Source organism: Mauremys reevesii, linkage group 15, assembly GCF_016161935.1.
Source record: "Mauremys reevesii isolate NIE-2019 linkage group 15, ASM1616193v1, whole genome shotgun sequence".
Taxonomy (NCBI): Eukaryota; Metazoa; Chordata; order Testudines; family Geoemydidae; genus Mauremys; species Mauremys reevesii.
In genome coordinates, this window is record NC_052637.1 from 32,260,083 (window position 1) to 32,277,613 (window position 17,531).

Consider the following 17,531-nt stretch of genomic DNA (forward strand, 5'->3'; position numbering starts at 1 on the left):
GTCGCCTGCTGGATTGTTCTTAGTGAAACTGACAAGCAGTCACAGCCATCCATCCCTGCTGGCTCCCCCACCACCCATCTGTGAGCAGCTCTGTCTTCTGAGATGGTTTTAGCCCTTGTGTTTCTGTTGTAGCAGTGTCTTTCCTCCTCATCATCAGGAAGACTCACAAGAGCACTGCCCATTGGGGGCAGATTATGTTCCTGGCCTTCAAATCCCCAGGGACAGGTGCAGTCAGTTCTAATCTGAACCATGCAGTTGAGTCAAATATGAAGAGTCCACACGCAGTGGAATCTAATCATAACAGTGTCCAATCAGGTTGCTCCTTATGTAGGTTTTGCAGCACCCCGGGAGGTGGCATTGTCCCTGTTTATGGAAACTGAGGCACTGCAAGATTCATCTGCCCAAGTTACATAGGAAGAGCCCGGAATAGAACCCAGGAGTCCTGACTTCCCATCCCCCTACTTCAATGTTTCTGAACTGGTGGGTTGCGATCCCTGGGAGTGGAGTGGGTGTTGTGTAAGGCATCCAGGGTTCTGGAGGGAGGAGGGGGCAGGAGGAGGCACTGGGAACTTTATTACAAATGAAAACAAAGAAAGTCTCACTCCCTGCACAGCCTCCCCTTTCAATGTCAAGGATTCTCCGTCAGCCTCTCCAAACACACACGCACAAATCAATTAAACAGGCTTATTAGCACTGTTAGCATGAATACATTTTTACTCATACTTTGATCGTAAATGCAAGGACGGTCCCAACAATTTTTTACCTTAAATAAGGATCTGCCCTCTGAAAAGGCTGCGAAGCACTGCCCTCCTCTAGCCAGTGTCAAGGGCGATGCAGAGGAGTGTCTAGCTGTGAACAGTCATGTGCAGCAGTGGCTAATTCCCGTGGGCCACAGGCAGCGTGGTCTAATGTGGGGGTCCCTACACTTTTTTCCCTGTGGCCCACCTGTGCAGCTTCAATAGGCACTGCGGCCCGCTGTTAACAACTAGGGTCATTAGTAATTGTAATTATTACATACAGCTAAACTATAACACTGTAAATAAAGAATTCCCATGTTTCCTTTTCATTTTAGTGTACACAGTTGTAAAGCTAGAAATCCCTAGCACTATGTACTCAAAGACAAGCTTGAAGGTCTTTGAAACCAAACAGTTCTAGTAAAGCTACACTTCAAAAAAACACATTGAGAGCAAAATGTGGTGTTCAAAGAGGGCAAACAATGTGGAACTGTACCATATATAAAACTGAACAATAAGCAACACAACAATGTTAACAGAATTGTTAAAAAACAATTTGTTGGTTTTAAACTTTGAACACTATATTGTGTTTTCGATATTTTTTAGTGTAAAATCTGATTTTAGTGATGTGTAAGTAAAGACTGAACCGTACTCTCTACTAATTAGAAAAAAAAATCAAATATTTTACATAAAAATATAAAATAATAGTTCTGCTATAACACACCAAGGTAACAGGTACTCAACCTGTCCGGTAAAAGAGAATCCAAACTTCAAGCATGCGTCATCGTATTTTCTTACCACTTCAGTTTTTTTTGGCTGGCCCATTTTGTGTCACTGTAGATGGTCCAGGACTTCCATCATCTTCTCCACCCGCGCATTCTTCTTGCTTCTGAAAAATAAATCCAGCCAGGTCAGATAGAAATACTGCTTGCCATTTTTTACAGTTGTAAGCGGCGGACTGTGTGGACATTGCTAGGTTATCTTGCAGTGAAATGCATCATTGTACTCGTGAGAATTAAACTGGACATATTGCAGCTTGGGTTTTTATAAATAACTAAAGTTTTTTCTATATTCTGTCCAGCATATACAGCTCAAAACGTTTCCCTGCTATAGCTTTTACTCACATGAGTCACATGGAGTTAAAGATTTACTAAGAGCTTGACTGGAGAATACAGTTATGCTGGTGGACCATGTGGAACTGTGCCGCAGCCCTCAGTTTGGGAAGCCCGGGTCTAATTCGCTGTGTCATGGGGCATTTACTCGTGCAGTGGGGTCTTTAAGAGTCAGTGGTGCAACCTGCAGCGACTGCTGGTTTTGGACCAAGCAGATAGCTCCATTTCCCTCTTGCCACCACTGGGAACCAGCATACGTATCTGGTTGGGGCTAATAGCATCCCTCAGTAAAACTCTGACTCCCCTGGGCTCAGAAAGTTCAGCGTGGGTCACTTTAAACACATGCTCAAACCGTATAAGGTAGAAAATAGAAGCATGGCTAATTGGGTACGTGGTGCCTGGGGCAGGAGCGGGCCAGGACACTGGCTCCCATTAAAAGCAAAGTCATTGTCAGGCCAGAGGAGATGTTTCCTTCAGTGCTGTGGAGGCTTCCTTGTGATCACGCCGCCCCCTCCCCGGTGGTGCAGGCAGGCAGTTCATTCCCACCCCAAAGGCAGCTAGCAGAGCAGGCTGAGTGAGCAGGCATGAAGCCAGGGAGGGTTCTTGGGGCAAGCCCTTCCCCTCTTGGGAGCTGCAGCTGTGTCTGGAAAGCAGGGGCTGAATTAGTCAGCACTCAGTCTTCCAGCTGTGGCACTGCTTGATCTCCCCTTTGTTTTTCCCTTCTTTGTAGCTCTCCCATTTGCTTTGTGTCTCCTACTCCTGTACCGGCTATATGCCTAATTAAAGGAGCCAGGAGAGATTTAGGGGCCTCCAATTGTCACCATGGAACAGGCTGTGGTGGAGGGATGCTACTCTAGTAACTAACCCTATTGGGCCTGACCTGCTGCCTTTGTGCTAGCTGGTACCATAGGTACAGACACAGCCCAGTGATAGGGTTACTCATGGGAGCAAGGAACCCAACTAAGTGTAGCAGAATCGGGCCCACCGTAAGAGAATGAGGACCCGATACATTGGCCTGACCATCATCCTGTCAGCCCTGTTGTCGCCTGGGTGATACCAGTCTCAGCTGCTTGCCCCGTGGACTCCCAGCTCAGCTCCTCAGGAGCATGTTCACCTATGACTGATGGCTGCACAGGAGGCAGAAAGGGGAGGTGGGGGGAGTGTGACACGGGAGAGAAGAGGCAATGACTCTGCTGGGAATGTGATGGATAGAGAGAGGTGTGGGGTCTCCGAACCCCGCTGCTGATCCTGGAAGGGAACTAGCGAATGACATTTCTGGACCCCAAGGCAACAGCCTCACTCCCCGCCTAGCAGCTCTGTTTGCATTACATGCTGCAAACATGGAGCTCGGCTGACCCTGGTGACTGAGCAATTTGCTTCGAGAAGTGCCAGTCAAAAGGAGATTAGAGCAGCCTGATGTGCCCCCACAAACTAACTGCCAGCAAGAGAGCCTGCAGCAGATACCAGGCTGGGGGAACAGTGGGCAGTGCATCCAGTGTGGCTGCCGACTGGCTATTGCTACTGAAACTCTATTGCAATGAAACCAACATTTAGCACCTACAAACAGCTGCATAAAGCTTTACCTTTCCAAGGCGTGGATGGGGATGACACAGACAGAGAAGCCGAGGCACAAAGAGGCCCAAATGGCTTCTCCCTGATCACACAGCAAAGCAGAATTGCTGACTACCCATCCTGGGGTCAGTCTGTTAGTCCAAGGGTTTCACTCTGCAGACCTGTGTGTAGGAGACAGGCTGTTTTATTGACCTAGCTCCTCGCCACAGATCCCATATGGGGCAGTTCTTGAAATGTTCCATTCTGTGAACCACCAGGAGGGGATGCTTGGACTATAACGTCTGTCCACTTGACTTTCAGTGCATTAGGCTGCCCCTCAGAGCCTTGAATCACCTAACTTCTAGGCATACTCCAACTTCCTAGAGAGACCTGGGAGGATTCATTATATGTGCCTATTTATTCCTCATTCTGATTGGTTGAAACCGTCCTATAAACACCAGGCTGTAGGTTATAAAAGCAGGCAACAGCTCACTGCTCCCTTTGCTCAGAGGCAGCATTTTTGGAAGACAAGATGGTTGCCTGCCCTCAGAAGGAAGATTTACACAGTAGGGTGGGTGTTGTGCAGTGTAAAGGGGTCTCTTGTTGCCCCTCTCCTGGCTTTGTGAAATAGGGACAGCAGTCCTTTGGGATAGAAACATTGCCTTGCTCTTGAATCACAGTGAATGCTGGACTGAGGTTGAAATTCTAATAAGCCAACTTGCTTTCCCTGTCTTCTATGTACTGAGAATACACAGACTTATATAGGTGAATGACATAAACAGGAGGCAACTGATGGATATTAACAGCGCTGTGTTACATGGGCAGTAGGAAGCGAAGCTGGGGTTTGGTGTAATAAGTCAGCGTGTATACAAGTAGCAGGCAGACATGCAGGTGAGCCAGTCCATATGCTATAGCAGAGGTTATTGGGTTCTGTAGTCTGCAGAATGTTATCATAGAGCAGAACTAATGCAGTTCTGTGTCATTGTTGTAGTTTCCTGCATGCTGTGCTATTGGGGAGGTAATAAGGAGGTCAGAGCTTGCTGTTTCAGTCTGCCTGAAACTATGCTATAGCTCAGTAATGCAATTATATTGGAGTACTTGAGTCTCTTGGATGCTTTGCTGAGGGAGGGACAGTGGGGCCAGGTCTCAATGGAAAATGTTTTGGTTTTTTTCCCTATGGAAAATTTCAATGAAAATGGGGGGGGGGGGGAGGGGAAGGAATCATTTCATTGTTGCTTGTTTGGTTGGTTGCTTGTTTTTTCAGAAAACTGCCTTTTTGACACACCCACAAAAAATAATCAAAACCCAAAAACTTTTGGCTGAAAATGTTTGGTTTTGATTATTTTTTGTGTGGGTGTATCACAAGTTTGAGTTTTTGGTTCAGAAATAGCACCATGCTGCTTTGAGAATTGCAGTTTGGGTGCCTCATGGCTCCATTTCTCTTTCCTAGCTGGGCCACATTGCCCATGGTGCACCACGGCCTCCCTTCTTGCTGAGCTGCCGCAATGCATCATGGAAGATGTAGTTCAGCTGGGGAGCATAGTACCTAGAGGAGAAGCAGGTAAGGAGGAACATGAACTACAACTTCAATAAGACACAACTGTGGCATTTCTGAATCAAATTTTTTCAGATTTTGGCTTTTGGGTGTTTGGGGTTTTTCTTGATGAAAAGTTGAAAGTTCCATGGAAAACAGACACTTCTAGAGAAAAAAATTATTTAGTCAAACCCCCCAATTTTCCCATCACTAAAAGGTTTGACCAGCCCTAGGGGGTCTGATCTTGCTCCTATTGAATGGGAAAACTTCCATAAACTCCAGTGCTGCAGGATCAATCCCTAGCAGAGGCAATGCAGTCGTGTCCCAGTGCTTGAGTCTCCCAGATGCTGTAGGTACCATAATGCAGTTCATGTGTCAGATCAGAAGGTTCCATGACATGGAGGAAGGAAGATACATGTTTCATCATCATGGCAGCCCTGGTTTCTGTGTTCATTGAAAGGCATTCATGTTATTTACTGCATGGAGATTAGAGAGAGATTTTTTTTTTAACAATCTCTTCCTTCTAGGCAGAATGAGGCATCTTTAATGACATGAGATCCCTTTTGTAGAATGTAAACTTTGGTGCTCTCCCCTACCCCATTTCTGTTTGCAAGCAGGGAAGCACAGTACTTTCAAAGTCTCTCTGATATTGCCAGGCTCCCTTTGAAATGCAGGCTGCTTCCTGCTTTCCTTTTCACCTCCACTAAAAGATGCTGTAATCTGGAAGCGTGAGTCGCAGGGGAAGCAAGAGCTTTGTACTGTACGTTGCCAATTGTTTGCGTGAAGAGCTTTCCAATGGAATATGCCAGGAATCAGGATTAACTGGCCAGGAGAAATGTCTTTGAAGTCAAGAAGGAATTTTGCACCTCATCTCGTGAGTACTTTTTACTGTCCTGGAAGAGGGAAAGAGAATAATAATAATAAAAAAAGGTGAAACTGTTTTTGGGACTCTATCATAAGAATATAAAAACATCCGTACTGGGTCAGACCAATGTTCCATCTAGCCCAGTATCCTGTCTTTGGACTGCGGTCAGTGCCAGATGGTTCAGAGGGAGTGAACAGGACAGGACAATTATCAAGTGATCCACTCCCTGTCATCCAGTCCCTATTTCTGGCAGTTAGAGGTGTAGGGACACCCAGTTGTGTCCCTGACCATCTTGGCTAATAGCCATTGATGGACCTATTCTCCATGAATTTATCTTATTTGTTTTTAACCCAGTTATATGTTTCGCTTTCACAACATCCCCTTGCAGTGAGTTCCAGAGGTTGACTGTGTAGACGTATACACAGGTTGTGTGAAGAAGGTACTTCCTTTTGTTTGGTTTCAACCTGCTGCCTATTAATTTCATCGTGTGACCCCCTGGTTCTTGTGTTATATGAAGGGGGTAAATAACAATTCCTTCTTCACTTTCTCCATACATTCATGACTTTATAAACCTCTATTAGATCCTCCCCTTAATTGTTTCTTTTCTAAGCTGAACAGTTCCAGTCTTTTTAATCTCTCCTTCTCTGGAAGCTGTTCCATACCCCTAATCATTTTTGTTGCCCTTCTCTGTACCTTTTCCAATTCTAATATATCTTTTTGGAAATGAGGTGACCAGAAATGCATGCAGCATTCCAGGTGTGTCATGATGCTATTTTCTGTTTTATTATCTATCCCTTTCCTAATGGCTCCTAATATTGTTCGCTTTTTTGACTGCTGCTGCGCATTGAGCAGATGTTATCAGAGAACTATCCACAATGACTCCAAGATCTTTCTTTCTTGAGTGGTAACAGCTTATTTAGACCCCCTCCTTTTGTATGTGTAGCGGGAATTGTTTCCCAATGTGCATTACTTTGCATTTATCGACACTGAATTTCATCTGCCATTTGGTTGCCCAGTTTTGTGAAATTCCTTTTGTCACGGAGTCCCCGGGCGATGCTCTGGAACTGCTCCCCACAAAGCCAGTCAGGACTTTGGGGAGCCTCCTCTCCCTCGGAGCAGACTGTCTTCAGGACAAGAAGCTCACACAGCTTCACCTCCTGGGTCTCTCCTTGGAGCATTCAGCATATGCCCCTCCGTGCGCTTCCCACAGTGAGTCTGCCCCGTTGGGGTCCTGGGGAAGCCAGAGGGTCCTACACGCACCCCCACTTCACAGTCAGACGTGACTCTCAGCCAGCCAGTAAAACAGAGGTTTGTTAGATGACAGGAACTCAGTCTAAAACAGAGCTTGTAGGTACAAAGAACCGGATCCCTCAGCTGGGTCCATCCTGGGGTCCCGTGAGCCAGACACCCCCATCTGCCCTCACTCTTAGTCCCCAGCTAGCTCCAAACTGTAACCCCCTCCAGCCCCTCCTTTCTGGCCTTTGTCTCTTTCCCGGGCCAGGAGGTCACCTGATCTCTTTGTCTCCAACACCTTCAGTTGGCACCTTTGCAGAGGAGGGGCCCAGGCCATCAGTTGCTAGGAGACAGAGTGTTGGGCATTTATGTACACTGGCCCTTTGCTCTGCAGCAACCATACACCCTTATCCCACCACCTAGATACTTAAGAACTGCATAGGGGAAACTGAGGCACCCACACAGTATTCAGATAAAACATTAAGAACATTCCCAGTTTGTCACACCTTTGTAACTCTTTGCACTCGGTTTTCACGTGTTGAGGCCAGGGCCTTTATGGTTCACTTACTCCAGGAGGTTAGTGGTGGACCCTCTGGATTTGTGTGTGTGTTTTTCTCTTAACATTTAAATGTTTCCAGTGATTTGCTCTAGCCTGCACTGTCTTGTTGTTTTGATTCATTAGCATGTGGGGCCATGCAAAATGATTGCTCCCAGGAACTTCTGTTCCCATTGGACAGAAGGTCAAACCCTCCAACTTGGGGAAAGACCTGACTTTCATATCTGGCCCTTAGCTCTATCATGGGGTGACCCAGACCTTCGAATCTGAAAGCCCCCAAACTTCACAGCTGGCTCCTATGCGCCAAGATGACCTCCCTGATCTCACCCGAGTCCCCCCAAGCTTGGGTGGAGTTCAGGTCAAACACTGGATGCAAAGTTTGCCACTTGGGCTCCTCTCTAATTTACCTGACTTTCAGAAGCTATTATGGGAGAGGTCTTGAATCCCAAGCGTCTCCTTACAAAGGGAAGTTCATCAGGATGGCAGTGTGACCAACTCTCATGATCATCACAAACCCTGAGATATTTGGTATTTTTCTCGAAGCCTAAGGTCCTGGAGTCTGGTGATTAGATGAGAATCTCCGCTTTCGTGTAAAAAAAGGTTTAGCCCTCATTGTGGTGGAGAAAAGCTGGAAAAGGTGACCTGAGTGCCCCCTAGATGCCAAAGCCAGCAGGCCAGGAAAAAAAGCCCCCATTTGATTATATTTTTAAGCCAGTCTGATTTTTGAATACCTGGGTTTAGCAACAGTGGGATTGGGTGTCCACTTCTGGTTTCTCAGATCACGGAGGTTAGCGCTGGAAAAGACCCTGTCAGGCAAGGATGCTGGAACAATTTGTATAGTGGGGGTGCTGAGAGCCATTGAACTAAACTGTAAACCCCTGTATATAATGGAAACCACTTCAAGCCCAGGGGTGTTGCAGCACCCCCCGCACCCATAGTTCCAGCACCTATGCTGTCAGGTTTGCTAATCCAGCCACTCTAGCTCCGGGCAAGAGCGTTCCCTTCAGTATATTTACAAACACAAGGAAATGTCAGTGCAGAAGGTGAACTGAACTCAACGTGAATTGGAAGGGTTGCAATACAAGGGCCCGGATGTTCACATGTTACTGTTCCTGGGACAATGTTAACTTGGCCCCATTGTGTTCAGACAGATCCCAGAAACGTTGGTCGGTACACCACTGCTCTCTCTATGCACAGAATTAATGCCCCGGTGCCCAGCTCCAGCTCAGCGCCCCCTACCTGCCAACCCGGTGCAAACCAGAGTCAGTCAGGTGCCCTTCCACAACTGATCTGCCCCAGTGCGCATCCACTGTAGACAACTCACTAGTGGCAATGCGGGAGAGTGCTGGGCATTCAGGATACCGTTCTGCCAATTGGTTGTTGAGAACTCTCTGATATGACCTACTGGCCAAACCGAGTGTTTGGGGGGTAGGGAGCAGAATCCTGGGGCTGGCTTTTCTCTCTGCAGGCTCTCAGCATGGTATAGTCCTTCCAACTTTGAGCAGCATCAGCACCTGACCCTGCCATCCCAAGGGTGTTTTGTGACTATGCCTGCCTGGAGCTGTTAGCTGGGAATGGAATAAATTCTCACCTCCAGGGCGGTGGCACCACTGGAGCCTGGCTGAGAGGGCTGCTCCCTTCTCCGTCGGCCCCCCCACCAGTCCCTGCTGCAGTGCAGAGCCTCTTATTTAAATTTTAATTGCTCATGCAGAGTTGAAAAGGAAGGAATGTAGGTTAAGACAGGAGACAATCCCCACTGCACCATGGCAAAACGCCTATTTAAAGGGCCAGGAGCTGAGTTGGGGAGGGTCTGTCATGCAAAAAGAGAACGGAGAGAAGACCAGAGCCTTCCTAGCACAGGCAGTGGATGGGAAAATCACAGAGACACCTGCTCAGTGAAGCTGAACATAAGTAAAACACCCTCCCCCCAAAATCGCAAATATCAATCTGCTTCAGCCCGTTCCTTTGGTCTCTGGGGATGCAGCCTCTTGCTGTAACACAACTGAAACTTTAAAAAGGCTTGGCTTCTTCCTGACAGATGAAGACATCAGCGTCAGCACCCGTAAGATTAATCCTTGAGCCAGACGTTACTGCAGGAACAGGGAGACTTTTCCCAGGCACAGTTGTTAAATTCACAGCCCTGAAATCCAGGGAGATCCCATAGGGAAGGGGTCTCAAACTTCATTGCGGTGCGACCCCCTTCTGACAACAAAGTTACTACACGACCCTTCGGGGGAGGGGGGCAGAGGGGCTGCAGCCCGAGCCCCACTGCCTCCAGTGTGGAGGGGGGGTCTGCAGCCCGGGCCCTGCCGCCCCAGAGTGGGGGTGGAGCTTGGGCTTCAGTTTCCGCCCCCGGAACTACATCAAATCTAATGTTGGTCCTGGAGACCCCATTAAAATGAGGTCCCAACCCTCTGTTTGAGAACAGCGGCCATAGAGCATGGCAGTGCATGAAGGGGCACTCTTTGCATCACTAGAGCAGTAGGAATTCTCCAGGGCTTTGCAGCAAGAACAAACACACTGTGGGAGAAGGAGGTACACCCAGGTCACAGCTGTGAGGAGAGGTCCCCCAGGGCTCCATGAAGTGGTGCAGGCTGCAAGATGAGGTGGTGTTCCCCAGGCACTGCTGGGAGGAAGCTCGCTCCACTGGAAGGGTAGCTGTTTTTCCACTGGGGCTTGGCAAGAGGTGTCAAACTGTCCTGTCATCAAATGCTCCTCTCCTGTCAGCGGCTGAATTCATGGAGCAACTGAGCCAATGACCCAAGAGACAGAGCAGCATAAGAAGCAAAAAGTTAAACTTTCTCCAAGAAGCTTCCTTCCTCATTACTGTTCCTGCCAGTAACTCACCAATTTCCTTGCAAATTACGTTGATTTGCTGAAACTGTTGTTTTCCACCCCTTGCTTGTCTGCACAATTACATTAAGGTTTTGTTGACAGCCCCAGTGCACAGACATGACAAGAAGCAGCGATGTGAAAAGTTTCTGCTCAGTGACTCCCATGCTGATCGTGTTCTGTGTTTAATGGGGCCTGTGGTGTCTCCTTCTGGGATGTGGGCTGCTGTGCCCAGGCTTCCGGCATATGGCGCTTGTGAGCTTTGGTGTTAATGAAGATGTCAGTGGGATAACTCGTGGCGTGTGGGGTCTGTGTTAAAGGGCAGGGTTGGGGGGACAGAGCGTTGATCTAACTCGTCCTTGTTGCAGAGTGCCATCGCAGAATAACTAGCTTCAGAGTTTATCCTGAAGTACTTCCTCCCTCAAAATGCCTGTCGAAACTAAGGGGGGTGCCTTGCCTCCATAAAGGATTGGTGGCCAGATTTTCAAAGGTATTTGGGCAGCTAAACAGGGGGTGACAGACTCAGGGGAGCAGGGGAAAGCTAAAGCCTCTGTCATGGAAAGATTGTCGGGGCTCCACCCATGCGTAAACTCCCTCATGCCCAGGCATGGGGTTCGAGGTGAGAGCAGGACCCAGAGTGGTTGCCATGGCACCCAGGATCAGGCCAAGGAGCAGGAAGTGGGCTGGAATGGGCCTGGCAGCAGAAAGGATGTTCCTGCCCAGCCTGGCATCTGCTGACTCCCTCATCGTCCCTCACCCAGTCTCAGTAGCCCCACCTCTATCTTTCTGCCCCCTTTGCCCATTCACAGGTAGCTCCCCCCAACTCACTTAAAGATGCAGATAAGTAACTCCCAGTGGGAGGTAGGCACCAAGGCACTTTTGAAAATCCCACTAGGCAACTGTCTCCAACTTTGGGCACCTAAATACCTTTAAAAATCTTCACTGTCGTCCCTTATAAGTCAAGGTACAGTATTCTGCAGTGACTGCACGATAGTCTAGCACCGGGGTCGGCAACCTTTCAGAAGTGCTGTGCCGAGTCTTCATTTACTCACTCTGATTTAAGGTTTCGTGTGCCAGTCATACATTTTACTATTTTTAGAAGGTTTCTTTCTATACATCTATAATATAGAACTAAACTATTTTTGTATGTAAAGTAAATAAGATTTTTAAAATGTTTAAGAAGCTTCATTTAAAATTAAATTAAAATGCAAAGCCCCCTAGACCGGTGGCCAGGACCCGGGCAGTGTGAGTGCCACCGAAAATCAGCTCGTATGCCGCCTTTGGCACGCATGCCACAGGTTGCCTCCCCCTGGGCTAGCAACACCACCGACACTTATAAAGTCAGAGACCTCTACTGTGATGTACTGGGCTATGTTTTAATAAGGGTGATCACTTGTGGGATTCTGAAGCCTTTTTTAATACGGGGGGAATTCTGTAGACTATTGTGGTGGTTTTTTAATAGTGGCATACTATAGTATATTGTATTTTTTTAATATCAGAGAAACATTATAGCATATTTACTAAAGGGGGAATTCTGTAGTCTTTCTCTCTCTCTCTCTCTCTCTGTCTCATAGTAAGGGTGGAATACTGAAGTATACTGGCTTCATTTTTGTGTCCTTCCAGCCTTCACCTGTCAATCACTCTCAGATCAATAGGTGCCCACTGCTGCTTGCACACTGAAATAAAGAACCAGGTCTGTTTTTTTGTCCATAAGAATGGTTCTCAGGCTGCTGTCAGTGGGGTCCTTCCTGGCTGGTGGTTTGCAAAGAACTGGCAGGTCACATGGTGCCAGTTCCTTTTCTTTGTTTCAAACTGCTACATGGTGTTAAAAGAAACTAAAACTGCGTTAGATAATCTCTCAATGTTACTTTTCTCTGCAAACAATCCTTGCCATCAATGCTGGAGTGTTATGGACTTGCAAACAGTTGGGGAGGAGACCGTGTTGTCAAGTGTCATGATTTTATTGTGAGTTTTATGATATTTTTTGTTTGTCTTAAAGCCCCAACTCCTGGAATCATGTGAATCTAAGTTTTCCTACTCAGCTTTTATCTTAAAAACAAAAAAGTTACTAGCTCCCCTGATTTTAGAGAAAAACTTGAAAATGTTCCCCCGGTGCACCCTTGTACTCAAAAACCCAGAAGGCAAAGAAAAAGAACCCCAAATGTATTGTTATTTTTAAAATCTCGTGATTTTTAAGCCAACGCAATGATTTTTGAATGCTTGAGGTGGGCGATAGGGAGGTGATCTGTACAGTTACAAATATCAGGGCAGATGCTCCATGCATCATGGCTGGGAGAGGAGGGGAGCCCAAGACCATCCCTCTATTTAGTTGTGAGCCATGGTGAGGCATGTGGGATAAGAAGCTAAGTAGAACAGGGATTTCCCGCCTTGACCCCCTGCCCCACCAACCCCAAGTATTCAGACAAACAGTTTTTTACAAAATAATGCTCAGTGGAGCCATCCTGGCCAAGTGTGCACTGATTCCAACAGGCCCATCTGTTCTCCTCGCCCAGGGCAGCCAGCCTTGGCCGTGGAGAATTCAGAATGAGATTTCATGTGAATCAAGGCCTCACACTGAGGATGGCCACCTAGGCCAGATGCATTATAACCAAGTGCAGCCATAACACTGAGGGGAGCTGGGAGAGGAGCTGGGAGGCCACGGGCCCTATAAACAAAGGCCTGGCACTCACAGGCAGGTCTCAGAGGGGTTCCAAGGCCAGAGGCCACGTAAGTGAGGGCCTAGCCCTGTGGCGAGGGTTCATGAGAAGCTGGTGCTTGAAGGGTCACTGTTAGGCATGGGGCTGAGCTTGCCACGGCTGGTATGAGGAGGCTGCTAGTGCCCGCGGTGTGTGTGTCAGAGAAGCCGAGCTGGCTCCCGGGAGGCAATTATCCTGAAGAAGGGTCTCCACAACCCTTCACAAACGGAGGCTTCCTCACTTAGTCAGCTGTCTGCTAATGAGCCCCCGGGGGAAGGCTGAGGAACGCGGCTGCCATCCTGCCCCCATTAGCATAAATGTCAGAGCACAGCAAGTGCAGAGACAGGGAGATCAATGCAAACCAGGAGACCTGAATGGTGAAGCTATTGTGTGACCTGCTCACTGCAGCTGCGGGGGAGGTGCGGGCGGGAAGGGAGGGGTGGGTCGTCTTCTCCTGCTGCACCTGCTACACAGTTCTACCAAGGGAGGCCCAAAGGCCTGTCTGTCGTGCAAGGTACGACCTGGCCCAGTGCCTGCTAACTCGAGGCCATACCACATGGACATTGTGACCCACTTTGGGCTGGGGAAGGGGTTTGGTTATGCACAGATTCTACTGCAGAGGCCCAGACTGTGGGGGAGGGAGGGGAAGGCTGAGCTGGGGAAGGACATGCAGGGAAGGCTGAGACACGAGAATGGGGAGGGCAAGGGATGTAGCGGGATCGTTGAGTTGTAGGCAGAGGGGAGCAGTTGTCCTTGTCTGGGGTGGATAAATGCTGTCTGCACAGTAATCCAGCACATAACGGTCAGCTGAGCCATGAAGCGCTATGGAGTGGAGGGGGAGATAGCTTGGCGTCCATGTGATGGGGCATGTGGCATGCTGGACACGCTTCCTTCTCTTATGCCTTCCTCCACCTTCCTTCATCTGCCCTGGCCAGGGTGAGCAGCACGGTTCGCACAGGCTGAGCTAGATTCCAGCCTTGCTATGCCATCTGGCTTCTGCAGTGACACCTGTCCATCTGCCGGATGCAGTCCCTGACCCATGTGTCCAGGTCACCTCCACAGCTGAGCCCCACCGTGCCCCAGGCACCCCTTGCTGGGAGCGACCGCAGAGCGGAATGGACAATGGTGCAGCTGGAACGTGAGGATCCACAGAAAGGGTGAGATCCTGCAGAGCTCAGACTTCCCATGCTCCCGGAGGCCCAGGTGCCCTGCAGGCCAGGTCCCGCAGCTGCTGTTGACTGGGCCCCCTCAGCCCGACTGTTGGGGGTAAATGTTGCTGAGAGGTTTTTACAGCCGCTCAGGGAGAGGTAACTCATGTGGCTGTCGTCCCCACTCCCCTTAGCTGAGCTCCCATGTAGGAGCCACAGAGGGAGTAGGGATGGCATCTTGGTGTGCATATGGGGGGATTGGTCCCACACACCTGCTCTCCTCCAATGATCCCCCCATTGCCCTATGGACCATGCAGAGGAGGGATGCAGATTCCCTCAGATGGGCATAGCAGATCCCCCTCTCCTCTGTCCAGCCACGCCAGGCCCATTCCCTGCATCCCCCAGCGGCAGAGCCAGAGCAGCCATGCTGCTGACCTGGCCTTTCAGGCTGCACTAATGAGACTTTCCCTTTAATACCCAAATTAATATTCCATGGCAAAGCCGGCATTGTGTGATCGGCAGCTGTTTCTGGAGCGCTGAGCTTTTATCTCCGGTTGTATTGATGTTACATCAATGTGAGACGGGGGCTTTGAAATCTGTTTGTTATTTGCGATGGCGGAGCCGCAGGGGAGAGCCCACAAAGCAGGAGAGCGGGAAGCAGGCTGCTGGTGAGACACAGCAAGGGGTAGGGGGAGGGGGGGTGTAAATGTGGGGTAAGTCTTATTGGGTGACTACATAGGTGAATGCATTGGGGATGGCAGCTAGATGCCACTAGCAATCCAGCTATCTCTGTGGCCTGCGTCGTCAGAACATCTGAGCGCTTCACCAGTCACCAATGGATCTGGTCGCACAGCACCCCAGGGAAGTAGGGGCCCCACTTGACAGGTGAGGCTCAGGGTGGGTTAAGTGACTTGCTCAGCATTGCAGAGGATGGGGAAGGAATTGAACCCAGGTCTGCTGTGACCTTGGTCCATAGATTTGAAGGCCAGAAGGGATCATGTAGTCGGACTCCTGTGTAACCCAGGCCCAAGAATTCCACCCACTCGCTGCTGCATCCCTTCCACCAGCCCAGCTGTCCTACGCTGCAGCTAGGGACTGGGGGAATTCATGGAGCTCATTCCGAGCCCGCTCAGCCCTGCAGCATGTGGGACAGTTTGACTTGAACTCAGTCGTCCCTGGGCTCCTGGTTCCTCTGAGGAGAGAGTGTGAGAAGAGGAGCAGAGATGGAGAAAGATCAGATAATAAAACAAAGCTGAGAGGGAAACGAACCCAGCGAGACTGAGAGGGGCAGTCTGAGCCCATCAGGGCTGGGGTCAGGCCATGTCTTGTTTTATTCAGGCCTGGAAAGCCCCAGCATGTTTTTGGATGTGCTCACTCCTCCAGCGGTTGGGGGCGGATGGTTCTTCTGTCTCTAATGAAGACCACAGCGGAGCTTTGTCTGGAAGCTCTCTCCCCCACCCCTTCATTTTTTGTTGCCATTTTGGGTGTGTGTACATCTGCGACTGATCCCTCGCTCCCCCGCCTTGTCCCTGGTGCAGTCACTCCCATCTGTGCGAAGTGGGTGTGTCCACATCCCTGGCAGTTCACTCCCGGATTGCACTTGCTTTGCACAGATGCACAAGGTGCACGGCAAGGCAGAGTCTGCCTCGGGTTGGGCAGGGCAATACACAAGAAACCCACTTCTCCATCAGTCTTACCAACCCACCCCTGCTAGAGGAGCCACAGCGGGGTTCTCCTACATCAACTTGCATTAGCTACCCTTAAAACTTCCTCTCTTATCTGTGACACTGCTGTTCAGGCTAAATGGCCTATTCTCTTCCCCCGCATCCCCACTCCAGTACATGGAGACCATTTACGGGCTGCAGGGGGCCAGGGGAGATTTCCCCCCCCGGGCCGGAGCTGTGCAAAGCTGCTTATAATGTAGACTCCATCCCTGCAGGCCGCCTTTTGCTCAGATGCATGCGGTCCTAACGTACGATGTCAAATCACATCCAGAATCCTGGACTCAACAGGCCCTCTGCTGGGGCGGGAGCAGGGGCGAGTGATTTCCTCAGCAACATCTCGCTTTTAGTGGGCTCTTCTCTGCTCTCTACACCGCAGGCTTGCATTAGATGTCAGACAACAGGACTAAACAGCCTGGCGGTGCTGAGCAAGGCTCCCCAGCTGCAGGGCGAGGGTGGAAGTTGGAGTGCAATGGAGCAGATTTCTCTGTTGACTCTTCCTTTGCGTCGGACACCCGTGTGCTGCTGATCCCAGCCCTGCTGCTTCGACGCCTGCCCCCTTTCATTTTTCATCCAGGCTGTCGGGCTTTCCTACAAGGCTCCCTTGGGAGCTGGAAGTTCTCTGCGTCGAGGGAGGGATATGCTGTAAAACTGTGCCCATCCCTGCTCTCGTGCCGTGTTTGCCATCTCGGATGCTGCCTAATGGGTGATACCAGCCATTAACAGGGCTGCTTATTTTGCAAACAATTATTTTCTATGGTTTTACAATCATGTAGTGCATTAGGCCCCAGAACAGCATGTTAATTTGCATGCTTCCCTGGTGTATTGTGGGAAAGAGCGATAATGCTTCCAAACCAGCTTGTGCTGCTATTCATTGGACCGCTGATCGGCTTTTGATGCTTTAATTAACTCTGTTAATGGACCTTCGTGGCTGTGATTAAAGGGTTACCAGAACTTAGAGCTGTGCTGCTAAACGAGCCCCTCTGTTGAGTCCAACAATGCAAGCTAAGTGCTATGGGTCCAATTTAGCCCTGGTGTAAGCAGGAGGAACTCCGCTGACTTGGCTGGAGTCACCACCACTTACACCAGGGATGGATTTAGTCCTGTTTCTCAATAGCTTTGAAGATCAATATATTTACCAGCCTTCCACGTCAGAGAGGCTTCGCTTTCAAGGCCCTTCACAGCCTGCCTCTGCCTTGCCTGTCATCTCTCCTATGCTGTTGAGATGTTGGCCTTCCTCCACTCTTCCAGTGATGCTAGCCTTCAGCGCCGACTTGCTCAGCTTTCAAATAAACATCTCTGTGCTCTGTCTCAGGCTGGCCTGGGGGGAGAGCCCCATAAATAGTCCAAAGCTACCTGTCGCCTTTCAAATCCCTCCTTAAAACGCTCCTTTACCGCGACGCCCACAGAAAACCTGACACCGGTTCAGCAGCTGCTGTGCTGAGACCACGACCCATTTGACAATGGATATTGTCTCATGGCTTCCTTGTGCCGTTCCCCTCGGTCTGGTTGGATCTGCCTGTTGTCTCTTCTCTGCTCCCTGTCTGGA

General features: G+C 49.5%; 1 long non-coding RNA gene across 3 annotated transcripts in view; it reads left to right on the plus strand.

Moving 5' to 3' along the window:
- The first annotated feature begins 3,842 nt into the window (after positions 1-3,842).
- The window catches only part of LOC120383682, a 57,152-nt gene continuing 43,463 nt past the window's right edge, over positions 3,843-17,531 (plus strand). For all 3 annotated transcript variants that reach the window (XR_005588497.1, XR_005588496.1, XR_005588498.1), the window contains exon 1: positions 3,843-3,968. This is a non-coding gene — a long non-coding RNA (uncharacterized LOC120383682). The remainder of the gene's footprint in view (positions 3,969-17,531) is intronic.